At 40.1% G+C, this 8,057-nt stretch overlaps 1 long non-coding RNA gene across 1 annotated transcript; it reads left to right on the top strand.

The window, feature by feature from the left end:
* The first annotated feature begins 336 nt into the window (after positions 1–336).
* Positions 337–6,381, top strand: LOC129805797 (uncharacterized). The gene is made up of 2 exons (XR_008752125.1): positions 337–972; positions 5,813–6,381. It is a non-coding gene; the product is annotated as an uncharacterized LOC129805797 (long non-coding RNA).
* Positions 6,382–8,057: the final 1,676 nt, after the last annotated feature.

The raw sequence follows: 8,057 nt of genomic DNA, 5'->3' as shown, positions 1-8,057 counted from the left end.
TTTATACTCTGTGTGTTCTTTTTTCAGTCCTCATCCTTACTTGAGTGAAAAACATATCACAAGTGGATGTGATGTGGTATATAATGATAAAATTTCTTATAACCCAGATGAAACAGGTGATGACAAAGAATATATCGTTTTCATTGAGAGGTAAATTGAACACCTGCCAGAAGATAAAGTAAGAATTCACACAAGCACAAATAAAATGATGGATAAAGATAGTGGCTATCATGATGCCGAATGTGTCGTTGAAGCACTTAAATATCCTTATGAGCTCTATCATCTGGTTGAACATATCAATACAGCCTTTGTCACCCCGACTAAGATTGTATAACATGCACTTTCTTAATTCCGGCCGTTGAGGTTCAAAGTCATGATCACTGAGACTGTCGGGTTCCCCATGTACTAAATTTCGGACTCCGAAAGTCTATGTTTTGTGCTATATTGTGTATCTGTGTGTGTGTTCTTTCCCACCGTCACAGGGAGAGAGGTAATTGTACTGACCCTAGTGGGGGCAGTCGGGGACAGAGCTTGATAGTGAGTGGATGTTTTAAGTTTTTTCCTCCCGTCAGGAGGGCGAAGGTGAAATGTCAGTGGGGTGCTGAGGAGGCTCCTTGTGGTCCAGGAGAACTTTGTCTTGCTGATGGCGCCCACCGTCTGTTTCCCACGGAGGGAGGGAGACGTTTCTTTACCGGTTCAGCAGGCAACGAAGTCCAGAAGACCCGAGAAGAAAATCCATCTACCGGTCGGAGGGGTTTTATAATGGGAGGCTCCAGGCTCGCCTCCGGACATCGTCACCGAAAGATCACCGGGTTATAGACTTCAATGTTGCGTCAGTGGAGAGAATGGGGATCAGCGGAGTTATCATTCTCCCGTCTTCCGGCTCCTTAGATCTCAAGGATCATGCAGAAGAGAGATCCTACGCTTATGCCATCGGATATCATCGAGGATTCAGGATCAACAAAACCTTGAGTATCATTTACCCCATTACTTGTCAATCCCTTTTATATATTGTAACTTTGAATTAAAGTATTAACATTTATATGGGCCATAGATCGATAGTTTTCCCCAAGTGATATTTAATTTGGATCGGAAGGTTTTAATGGGGTCTAATGTAATAAAGAACAAAGTGAACATAGGATATGAGTATTCTCATTCTTTCGGTCCTTTCGGTGGTGAATTGGAGATAATCGGGTAGATGTGACTGTGAAGGAAAGGAGTGAGAAATGATTCTGCCCATCATTTCTAGAGCCAATTAGGAGAATCCAGCATCGGTGAACTGGATAAATAAGCAAATTTTTCTTATAAACCTAATACACTCTTTACATTTGGCGCCCAACTCGCGGCTTATTGACCCAATTTGAGTTAACATAACCTGTTTAAGAGTCTCATTTCAAATTTGCTTTCCCTACGAAGGAATTCTTTTTTTCTTTTTCATGGTTTTCTTTTTTGTGAAGTGGGAAGAGGGTCTGTGTCGTGATCTTGATTATCATTTTGAATTTTAAATTTTGATGCATTTATGGGATCATTCTTTGGGACGAATGAGAGGACTAATGGTTTATCTTGAATGAAGCATATCTTCTCCCCAGGGATGTCCTGAGGTATTCAATTCACTTTTTTGTTTTAATCGATTTCCTAATTTCTTCTAACCTTTAGTTTTTTTTTCAATTTTGTATCGAAGGATTTCTATGGGACGAATGGGAGGAATAATATTTGATCCAGTATTAGGTATTTCTTCTCCCCAGAGATACCTTTCATAAGTGATTTACCTCTTTAAATGCTTTGAATCCATTTTTCAATATTTATCGGGCATTCTTCTGGGACGAATGAGGAGGGTTAATGTTTGGTTTTACATGGACATTCCTTCTCCCCTAAAGACTCCCGGGAATAATATAATTATTTTTTTTGTCATCTTAAAATTTTTCTTCATCGTTAAATCCGACATAATCTTGAAAAGAAAATCCGTGACTTTGGCGAGTCTCATAAATCTGCATGCTGCGGTATTGTATGCTAGCTCAATTTTCGGGCCCATATAGTATTGGGTATGATATTGATTTGCCTTGATCTAAGTGATCACCTTAATTGGGAAATGGGGTGGCATATATGGGAAGCATCCTGTGCGGGAGTTGTATTTCTATTGCATATTTTGTAATTCGGGCGCAGGGGGTTATATCGAAAATATTTTTCGAATTCGAGATTGATTCAGGCGGATCTGTATCTAATAATTTTGTACGTTTTGTTTTGTTCTGGTGAGTGTATGTGCTTGTAGATCCTGTGTGATCCTGTGCTGTGTAGATCCTTGAAGAGGGCGGAAGAAAAGTGATCAAATTTCACCAAATCATTTTTAGCATTTGGCACGCGCCACAGATTTCGCTCTTATCATTTCAGTGGCTACCGTTACGATAATCCGATTACCCATTGGACTCATTTCATCTTTGTCTCTGGATAATCCAAGAGTATGGAAATTTATATTTCTATACAAATGTATCAACATACAGCTAGGGTAATTGATTTCCTATTGAATTTGATATTTCGGGTGCTTTTTGCAATTATCTTGGATCACAATTTGCCCTAGATAAAGGCTCTTTTCATCACATATTGGTGCTTTGTCTTATTCCCAAATCTGGTGAACTTTGAAAATCCATTCTAATCCTATTATTTTCTCTGATATTGTTGGACTTTGGTTAGTCTCTGGCCGTGATAACCATGAGTAATTTTCTTGGGCTATACCCAAGTCTCGTCCTTGGTAAGTTCTCTCCCATTTGGAGGCTCCTTAAAAGAGGACATAATATTTTCATGGATCCTAATGTTGCTGAGGCCTTTACTTTTGTTTCGGAATATACTCTGGGAATCTAATGAGGGGATAATACACTTATATGCCCTAGGATGGAAGAATTTGGGAACATTTGAACGCAAAGTTCAATCCAAACCTTTTTTACATGTTAAAGTGAGTACTTATGTTGTTTGTAATTAGGAGAACTCAATCCTTATACTGAAAGTAATTACGGTCTTCGGATATAAATCGGTCATTTACGTGTCTAGGATTCCGGAGATGATTCTTTCGGATTGGGATGTCTCGGTGCTGGTCTTTCGGGGAGTGCGGGTCATTGGGCCATAAGGATGTAAAACCAGATTTTTTTTTGATTTTTCCCTTATTTTCGGTCATCTTTTCATTCTTCGGGTTTTTCTCTTCTATACCTCGGACATTTTCTATTAGGAATTTTGGCGTTCGCCTTTCGAGGTACCCTAAAATATTCTTCTTCTCTTCGGCCTTTTATCTCTGGTACAGCTTCGGGTGGGGGCTTTGACGTTGGCCTCTGAAAGGGCTCAGAACACAATTAACTCGGTCTTGTGGCTCCTTGGACAGCCTTCTTTCAGAAGCATTGGCATTTGCCTTTCAGGGTGCCCAAGTACCTTTCTTTTCGGTCATTCGGTTCCTTGGACAGCTTCTCTGGAGGCTTTGGCTTGAGCCATTCAAGGATGTTTTTCGGTTCTCGGTGATATCTTCGGATATCTCTTTTCGGAAAATCACCCCTGTGGTTGCGCGCGTGGCTACTTGGGTGCTCTCGGATAATTTTTCGGAATTTCGGTCGGAGTCGGTCATAATTGCCCAAAGGTTTCAGATCCTGCTTCAGAGCCTATAATTATTCCGGAAGGGAAGTGCTCTTGGGGAGGACTGGGATTCTGGCTGTTACGTTCGGTTCTATTTGACGAGGGACATGTCGGTTACTCCTGATAATGATTCATTCCTTTATTTATTTAAGTTTCATGCCGGTCTTTTTCTTAATTTTCTTATTTCTTTTCCCCGGAATACAAACGGTGTAAGCCTCGGAATCCGGAATCGGTTTTTCATTGCAATTCTGGCGTTAGTTGATTCGTGTTCCTTGCCGTTGACCGTGACATTTTTATTGATATGCCGGTCGGATGTCAGAGTTTTCCGATGTTTGGAATTGAGAAGAGTTTTCCATGCCTCCCGGGTGGCGAACGCTGGATTGGTTCCGAGAACTGCATACAGTACCCCGGTGAATCGGTGTCCATTCCGATGCACGAGGGGGTCAATGTAGCTCCAATAACATTGCCAAATCGGTTATTCCATTCTTCGTCCTCTGGTCTGATGCTCGGGGGGGGGATGGTGGTCTGACCCCTGACATGTATTCCGGACATTGCCTTTCTTAAGGCAACCTTCGAGAAGAACTTGCACCGCCCTCACGAGATGCCGACTCAAAGAAAACTACGGAACACCTAAATCAATAACAACTAAAGAATTCACCGCTCAGCAAACGTCTTAAATGGAAGACATCTGAAGAAAGCCTCGTTATAAATAACCAGGGCGAGATAGATGCAGTCAAAAGTCAAACAACTCTATCCATATACCGACTGTGAGGTGTGTTTCAAGGACATCTTGATAATCGGAACAATCCGCTTGTTGATGTGGCGGCCGATAGTGGTGCAGATACAAGAGGATCTCCATGTACGTCAAAACAATCGCAGCAATTACTCAGTAAGAGACCAACAGCAGTTACACGGATTGGTCTGAGTTATGTTATCGGATTCCGGAGCTTCCTGAAGCCAATCACGCTATAGGAGCATAAGCCAAAAAGCTCTTTAGCCCAAGGTTAAGTTTACCGGATGATTCGCTGCTCATGGAGACAGACCGGACAGAGACCCGACAAAGTGAGAGGAGAGAAGGTCCCGTGGGTGGATGCATGGAAGGGAGGGGATGCTTTTTTTTTCCGGGTGGACGGCTGAGTCGAGAAATGGATTAGCAGTCCCTCTAGTGTTTGCCCTGTTTGCATTTTTTCTGATCCCCTCTGCATTACGGTGTGCATCCTTGGTCGGGAGACTTGTGGAAGTTGAGTAGGGGTTCAGTGGGGTCCGAGGGGGAGGTTTGGAGACTCGTAATTATATTTGTTAAATCCCTTTATGGCAAGGTTCTGGTGAGTCACCCTGTCTTATTTTCTTTCCTCATTATCACCTGGACTACGGAATGTTCGGAGGGTTTTGTGGGGAGGTGTGAGGCAGGTATTAAAACGGTTGGACTTGTCAATGGAGTTTAGCCTTCACGATTTTGAGCATCCGGTAAATCTTTATGTTCACTCAAAACAGAATTCTATTTCGGGGATTCGGTGAGTGGCTGCAGACATTTTTTTTGCTATCCTGCTTGAGGATCTTCTGAGAGATATTCTGAATTTTTCCATTGGACGGGAAAGCGGGGGGAATCTTCTTGGCTATTGAATCATTCAATTCCATTGCTATTCTTATTCCTTATTTTGCTTTTCCTTTTAAAGTAACTGCTGAAATATGAACCCGGAACCTACTTTTCTCATTCATTATAAAATTTAATCTGGTATTCCTTTGGTATTGTGATCATTTGGCTACCAACTGACTATCTCCCTGATTTAGTCTTGAAGTCTTGAACTAAAGTAACTTTCCATCTTCCTTTTTTTTTAGGAATCAGCCTCAAATATTCCCTTATTTCAATTAATTTTTCACTTGACTTTCACTCCGGCCCAACTAAGAGAATTTTTTTTCTTTTTTTTGTTTTCTTTTTTTTTCACGAAAGGGGAGATATAACATGCACTTTCTTAATTCCGGCCGTTGAGGTTCAAAGTCATGATCACTGAGACTGTCGGGTTCCCCATGTACTAAATTTCGGACTCCGAAAGTCTATGTTTTGTGCTATATTGTGTATCTGTGTGTGTGTTCTTTCCCACCGTCACAGGGAGAGAGGTAATTGTACTGACCCTAGTGGGGGCAGTCGGGGACAGAGCTTGATAGTGAGTGGATGTTTTAAGTTTTTTCCTCCCGTCAGGAGGGCGAAGGTGAAATGTCAGTGGGGTGCTGAGGAGGCTCCTTGTGGTCCAGGAGAACTTTGTCTTGCTGATGGCGCCCACCGTCTGTTTCCCACGGAGGGAGGGAGACGTTTCTTTACCGGTTCAGCAGGCAACGAAGTCCAGAAGACCCGAGAAGAAAATCCATCTACCGGTCGGAGGGGTTTTATAATGGGAGGCTCCAGGCTCGCCTCCGGACATCGTCACCGAAAGATCACCGGGTTATAGACTTCAATGTTGCGTCAGTGGAGAGAATGGGGATCAGCGGAGTTATCATTCTCCCGTCTTCCGGCTCCTTAGATCTCAAGGATCATGCAGAAGAGAGATCCTACGCTTATGCCATCGGATATCATCGAGGATTCAGGATCAACAAAACCTTGAGTATCATTTACCCCATTACTTGTCAATCCCTTTTATATATTGTAACTTTGAATTAAAGTATTAACATTTATATGGGCCATAGATCGATAGTTTTCCCCAAGTGATATTTAATTTGGATCGGAAGGTTTTAATGGGGTCTAATGTAATAAAGAACAAAGTGAACATAGGATATGAGTATTCTCATTCTTTCGGTCCTTTCGGTGGTGAATTGGAGATAATCGGGTAGATGTGACTGTGAAGGAAAGGAGTGAGAAATGATTCTGCCCATCATTTCTAGAGCCAATTAGGAGAATCCAGCATCGGTGAACTGGATAAATAAGCAAATTTTTCTTATAAACCTAATACACTCTTTACATTTGGCGCCCAACTCGCGGCTTATTGACCCAATTTGAGTTAACATAACCTGTTTAAGAGTCTCATTTCAAATTTGCTTTCCCTACGAAGGAATTCTTTTTTTCTTTTTCATGGTTTTCTTTTTTGTGAAGTGGGAAGAGGGTCTGTGTCGTGATCTTGATTATCATTTTGAATTTTAAATTTTGATGCATTTATGGGATCATTCTTTGGGACGAATGAGAGGACTAATGGTTTATCTTGAATGAAGCATATCTTCTCCCCAGGGATGTCCTGAGGTATTCAATTCACTTTTTTGTTTTAATCGATTTCCTAATTTCTTCTAACCTTTAGTTTTTTTTTCAATTTTGTATCTTTGTTCAATTTTGTTTTTTTTAGTTTTTTCAATTTTGTAACTTTTCGAGGAGACAAATCCACTTCAAAGCCAAGTCAAACCTATTAGAAAATCTACCGGAAGCCTAAAGTGCAAGTTCACGTACTCGCCGTTTTAGCGCTGATTTTTCTGCCATTTCGAATTTCGATATTCTTGACACTTGAATTGTCAACAATGTCAGGAAAAGTGTGCAAACGTTTGGTGCAAAAAGTGAATTTTTATATAGTTTTGTGGAATTTCAGGATGGCAGATCGTTTGAATTGTAGTTTCATTAAAATAAATATCCTTTTTATAAACTTGCTTACTTTTGTGTAACTCGTTGGTTTAAACGTTCAAACTTCCAACGGATTTTTAGGTAAGTTCTCTCTGATATACCTTCGAATCGGTAAAGGAAAAACCTCAACCGGATAGAGCTCTCAAATCGGGAAGATTATTACTGAACGAGAGGAATAGTGTCTTCACTGAGAGAAATCCGAAAAAGTCAAAATAACATTCCGGAAATGTTAATTTTCCCCTGCAGTATTGATCCGAAAACGGTGTAAATATTACACTTTTTAGGCGTAATACGGGTTAAAGTTACCCTTCTTTCATGTTGATTTTACCATTAAAAGGTGTATAATTAACATTAAAAAATGTTGATATATTTGTACACCCAAAAAGTGTTAAAGTTATGACGAAAAAAGTTAATAGCAGCCTCTTTTTTTTCTCAGTGTTTGGTAAAAGGTAAATTTCACTCTATTTACACAGAATGTCGTTGACGTTCGAAAAATAGAATTTAATTGCGAATTTTTAAAATCAATTTTTCTTGCAAGGTTTGAAAAATGTGTGAAATAATACTACTTTAATTGTCTTTAGATTTATGGCTTAACTTCTCTAATATCTCAGGTATCTTGTGGGATTTTGAAAAAAAAAATTGAAAATTTTAACTTCATTTTAGACATCACGTGCAAATGGTCATATACAATACGAAAATTCACTAAAAATTTACTTATTTAGAATTTTAGTGAATTTCAGGAATTCGGTTAAACTTCCAGTCCGAAATCACTGCAAAAAGTTGTTTGATGAACATTCCCTGTTATCGTTCTCACTATTGAGTATTAGTAGTAAAAACAAATAAGCAC

The sequence above is a fragment of the Phlebotomus papatasi genome, chromosome 3 (genome assembly GCF_024763615.1).
Source record: "Phlebotomus papatasi isolate M1 chromosome 3, Ppap_2.1, whole genome shotgun sequence".
Lineage (NCBI taxonomy): Eukaryota > Metazoa > Arthropoda > Insecta > Diptera > Psychodidae > Phlebotomus > Phlebotomus papatasi.
Note: the sequence above shows the minus strand (reverse complement) of the source record. Positions and strands in the feature narration are given on the sequence as shown.